The following is a 6,000-nucleotide window of genomic DNA, read 5'->3' as shown; positions in this document are numbered from 1 at the left end:
ACATCTGTATATGTGACTGAACAGGCACATATTTTACAAGTCTTCTCAAAGTTTGTTTTTAGCTTTTCCCTTTGGCCAGAATTTTCTCTAACAGGGATAGAAGCCTTACCGTGATGGATCTAGATGGATGAATCCAGATGCATGAATCCAGGGAGATCTATCTCCCTTTGTGGTTTTTCAAACCACCAGAGAACTTCGGTCTCACCCACCTGATTGAGTTAGCCCAATCCTTGAATCCTGCAGTTAAATCAAGAACTTTGGGCTTGGGGTACAGGTCTTTAAGCACAGGTGCCCCTAAAGGAGTGTTGGACTTGGTCCCTGGGAGAGGGTGTGTTTGGTCACCATGTGGGTAGAGATTGCAGAGCATCCTTGGGTTCCATGCCCCCTACTGCAGAAGGAAAGGAGGGGGTGTGATCACAAATGGACACCCCTGATTTTAGAACCCTTTTTCCTTGTTGAAGGTTTCTAGGCAAGTGGGAAGTACAGAAGCAAAAGCGGTCTGTATATAATTGTGAGATCAGCTGATGGTTCTTCACTCTGGAATAAAAATAGTTCTGGCATTCAAGGCTTTTCCCATGGACACCAGCAGTTGCCTCCACAGTGGCAACCCTGTATGTCCTCTCCTTGGTGTTAAGATCAACCCTCCTATGTGGGTAACTGGATGCAGGGGTTTGTCTCTGGTGGTGGAGGGGAGGTATCTGATCAGGGCAGTGGTGGTCTAGTCCTGGCCAGATGTGCCTGTAGCCAAGGCTGTCAATGACTGAGGTGTGCTGCCTTGCCCAGGGAGCAGATCCCAGTGTGACCATCAGCCTGGGATTTAACACATAGGTCTGAGGTACTTGACCAAACCCTTCCTTGGGTGCAGATGTTCATTCCTGCCAAAGGGGTGAGATAATGGATGCCCTCTGTGACCCATCAGGCAGCTGAGTTCTCACCAAGCTTCTATTCTGCATGGCAAAGGTTTTTTTTTTTTTTTTTTTTTTTTTTTTACAAATAGTATAATCTGGGTTTTTAGTCTTAGGCATTGTTAAGAGAAAAGATGATGTATACATTGCTGCATGGGTTTGTCTTAAACAATAGTTCAGTTATAAAACTTGAGTCTACTCAAGGGGGTGTGCTCATCTGAATTTGAGGTAACATGGAGAAGAGGCCTAAAAGACCCAGTACAAATAAACAAATATCAATGTGAAAATTTATAAAGCTCTGCTGTAGGCTTCTATTGTGTCTACTGAAGTGAGAAGCAGCAGTTGCATAGTAAATGGAGGGAATTAGGTCCAGGAATGGGACAGAGCAGCAGTCTGATCCTACAGGCAGGAAAGGCTGAAGGCAGGACTCCAACTACCTCTTCTAGGATCTGATAAACCACCCATAATGGGTAAGGAGTCTCTGTGCAGGAAGAGTAATAGAGGAGAGGAGGAAGAATGATGGGTCCCAAGGCACCAGAAAGCTGGATTTTTCTCCCCGCTTCTTGGTCTCTGTTCTGTCTGGGCCTGAGGCACTAGACAGAAGTAGATGTCCCCTCCTTCAATCATACAACTTATTTTCATTTCATTAGGTTTGGGGTCCAGAAGTAGCCATGACCTCCCTTGGTCAGGTGCAGTAGGCTTTGACCTTCAATGGCCTTAAAGTTCAGGACTAGTGAGCAGAGGTGGCTAAGTGCCTCCGGCTGGGGTGGGGTTTCTGGGGAAGAGACAGGAAATGGGTGTGGAGGTACCATGGAGGGCTGGCAGTGTAGGGATATCATTGGAACCTCCAGGTGTTCATGAGGGGAAGGGACCGCCCGCCCAGCATCTTTCCTAGGGAACAGTTCCTGAATTCCTTTTATTCAGTATAGCTTCAACTTCAGAAGAAATAATGCAATTTTAGAGGATAAAGAAGTGGCACAGGGATCCCTGGGTGGCGCAGCGGTTTAGCGCCTGCCTTTGGCCCAGGGCGCGATCCTGGAGACCCGGAATCGAATCCCACGTCGGGCTCCTGGTGCATGGAGCCTGCTTCTCCCTCTGCCTGTGTCTCTGCCTCTCTCTCTCTCTCTCTCTCTCTCTCTCTCTCTCTCTCTCTGTGTGTGTGTGTGTGTGTGTGTGTGTGTGTGTGTGACTATCAAAAAAAAAAAAAGTAAATATTAAAAAAAATGGCACGAGCCAGATGCTCCTTCCATACTGGGAGTAAACTTACTAGGCATTAATGGAAAACCACCACAGCATTCTGATGGAGACCCTGCTTCCATGGTCACTGGTATGCAGACCAAACCTTCCTGTTTAACTCTCAGGACAGTAGTTTCTTCTACATCCACTCAACAGATCACACTGATCTTCCTCCACTGTCTGTGCCCAGCCACACTGTTGTCCTACACCATCCTGAGTACATTGAGCACTCTTTTGCCTCAGGAGCTCTGCTTCTGTGGTAGTTGCACATAGCCCTCCAGTGTTACTCACCTAGCTTGCTCCAACCCCTGAGTGAGGTGTTGGTCATCTTGTGCATCAAGACCTTCCAGTTGGTGCCCCATCTGTCCTTGATTTCAGCCAACACGTGGTAAATCCCGGTATAAGTCCTTGGTCAAGACCTTCTCCCACTGCTGTGTAACCTCAGCAACTTCATGGATCACTTGCAAGTGAATTCAGTTGGCAGTACAGCTTCCCTGTCCCGATGCTACAGTGGACTCTTTTCCAAAGATCCATCACCGTGCTTATGACTTAAGCATATTGGACTGAGATTCAGGGATTTGTATTTTTTAAAAGTCTCTGAAAAAAAAAAAATAAAAGTCTCTGGGTGGTTTCAGCATGCAGCCTGGGTTAGAGACCTCTCTCTAACATCTATTACTAGAACACATCATTCTATCACGAGCTGCACCTGAGAGCTGCACCTCCTTGGTCTTTCCCTACCTTCCACTGTGGCAGGGGGTGGGGATTTTAGTCACAGGTAGTTGCATATTAACTACCTGGAGAGCATTTCCCAATGCTGATAAGGGTCCTCTCTTCAGTGGTTTCTGATGTGCTGATCCAGGTGAATCCCAAATAGCAGTTTTGAAGATCTGGCATGGTTCTAATGTGCACTTTGGTTGGGGAAGAGTTCCAAACAGCCAGGTAGGAGTGTGTGTGTGTGTGTGTGTGTGTGTGTGTGTGTGTTTTCCCCTGAGAGACTGAAGAGGGCTTTATACATATCAGAGAAGCTCAGGGAAGAGGATGAAGGCCTGCCCTAGACTTCCTCCCAAGATTCACTCTGGAGGGATATTGCATTTGATGAAGTAACTTTTCAGACGTTCTTAGGGCTGTCTCTGCTTGAAGATGTGAGGAAATGCTCACATTCAGCTTTAAAGCTTATGGAAAATCCTCACTGTAAGGGAAATTGTGTCTCTCCAGTGTTAAAAAAAAATTTTTCAGTAAAGAGATTTAAGGTAAAATATTTCTGTATAAATACACTTAAGCTCTTGGCTAAATACTTGAATACAGGAGCACTGTAAGTATCTTACAGGCAAGGTACTTGATATGAATGAATGTATCAGGTTTTCCTGGAGGAAGGTCTTCATGGATCAGAGCTGTGGGTACCTGAGGGAGCCAAGGACAGTTTCCGAAGTCCCTGGAAATGCCTGGAAGTTTTTGGAGAGGTAGTAACCTCACATTCTTGGAAGGCATAAGGAAAATTACCTTTCAACAGAATAAAGGTTAGGGTAAATGTGATTGAGCAGAGAGCATAAAACTGATTTGGGTTGAAATGACCTCAGACACTGCCCCAGCATGTGATTTAGAGGCTAAATGTAGGTGAGATGGGGCTGGGGACAGGGGGCTCAGACACACACAGCGACCCGCTCAGGGATGAGTTCTACCCAGATCCTCCTCCTATAGGCCCTCTAGCCCTTTGGTATCTCTGGTGCCTCTTGGTGGTGGCTGGCACCCACTGAAGGTCTCAGGGTAAAGGATGAGGAGGAACAGCCTGACCTCTGGGTCATCCAGGTGTGAACCTTGGTCAGAGCCACATCATGTTCAGTCTTGACTCATTGGTTGCTTCCTGAAATCTAAGGGCAGCCAGTTGTCCCTGGAAGCCTCTGGGTGGATTGTGGGTTGGGGAGGGGTATCAACCTATAGTCAATGTAGGTATAAGATCCACCTCTCGGCCAAGACAAAGGAATCCAGGTATCCATGGTATATCTGGGGCTGATGCTTCCTTTCTGTTCCCTGGAGGAAAGTTTTTGAACAGCTTGGCAGGGCAAGCACCTGGAGCCCAGGACTAGTTGGGTTCAGCCACCAATACCTCAATCTGCATAAAGATGCTCTATGTATCTGAGCCCATGCTGATTGCTGACTAATCTATGGGTGGACTGCCCACTCCATGGGCCCTAGCAGAGTCTCTCTCTGGCTTTGATGCACAAGAGAGCATCCAAGACCATGAAGATGTTCCTTTTTGGATCCTGGCCATTCACAGGTGCCTTATGGCAACCACAAAGTCAGCTTGTTCTCATAAAGTTTATATTATTCATGAGAAGGCAAGACTTGTCAAAGGACTGAATCCTAATGACGAATCTTCTGAGTAGCAGAGTGATGAATTGTTCAATAACAAGGGCAGCTCTTCAAGAGAAAGATAGGGGTATACTGGGATCTAATTTGGGAGAAAACTCCCTGTTTGCCAGAAATTGGAGAGCAAGACCAAGTGACCCTGAGGTACCCAATACACAGGTACACATACACAACACAAAAATTCTGGTAAGAGGTTATTTAAAAAAACTTCAGCTTAATAGTAATGAGCAGGTGAAGTGCAGTACTAGGAAATGAAAGGATGATGCTGCCTTCCTAGAAAATGCTGAAGGCAGGATTGAAGAGCTGCCCTCTCGGGCGCCTGGGTGGCTCACTGGGTCAAGCGTCTGCCTTTGGCTCAGGTCATGATCTCAGGGTCCTGGGATCAAGCCCTGCACTGGGTTCCCTGCTCAGTTGGGAGTCAGCTTCTTCCTCTCCTTCTGCTGTTCCCCCTGTCTGTGTTCTCACTTGTTCACTCTGTCTCAGGTAAAAAATCTTTAAAAAAAAAAAAAAAAAAAAAAAGGCTGTCTTCTCTGATGGACAAGTAGCTCCCTGAAGGTCAATGAGCTTCTGAGCACTAAGATTGAACCAAAAAGCAGGGGGACTGGGTGCCTGATCTCCATGCCCCAGGAAGCTTAACCCTCTCCCTGCTCCTTGGCTTCCCTATCCCTCTCTTCCAATTGTGGCCACCAAGAAGATGAAAGTGGCCTGCTTCCATTCCAAACCATTTCATGACACTGGTTTGGGGAATGAAGAGTTCATGGTTACAGTAGATTGTGCTAATACCTATCTCCAGTGGAATTAGGGTTAGTTCCAAGATTCTCAAAGCTTCTAGATCTGGTTCACAATCAGGAGAACTTGGCTCCTGCTCCTGAGAACTGGGAGCTTCTCTTGGGTGCAAACTCAGAATATGGACATGTTGATGACTGAAGACTGGATCCTGGAGGTCCTTACCACACATCAGTTACTAGGTCCCTGTGAGCCTTTGAGGGGCCCTGTCATGTCTAAAGTTCATAGCCCAGAGCAAATTATGAACCAGGACCAGAGTGGCCTCAGCCAGAGCAGCCCCTGCATCCAGTAGGGCCTGCAGTCCATGAATGTGACCCATCCCACTCACTTGGGGAACTTGGCAAAAGCAAATTGGAGTCTGAAATCTGAATATACTGCAGGTAACGCTCCAGTAATCTTATTTTTCTCCACTTGGTAATCAGCTGTTCCCTGCCCAGCCTCCTTTCAGGCAGTGTTCATGGAGTTGTCTGCTGATGGTCTTCTGGGTATGACAGGACTCTGGGGGAGAAGTGGGACTTCTGAGGATGGACCTTGAACATAGGCCAGAGAGATTCCACTTGCCTCTTCAGACTCCAGTTACTGAGTGCCAGGTCATCACTCCCTAACCGTGTGTGTGGGGAGGTGTTGGTAGTTTCTAGGCTGTTCCTCACTTTCCATAGGGAGGCTGCTCACATGGGGCTGAGCTTAGCGATCCTGGAATGCAGCC

Source organism: Canis aureus, chromosome 10 (assembly GCF_053574225.1).
Source record: "Canis aureus isolate CA01 chromosome 10, VMU_Caureus_v.1.0, whole genome shotgun sequence".
Lineage (NCBI taxonomy): Eukaryota > Metazoa > Chordata > Mammalia > Carnivora > Canidae > Canis > Canis aureus.
The sequence above is the reverse complement of the archived record's forward strand: the minus strand, read 5'-3'. Positions refer to the sequence as shown.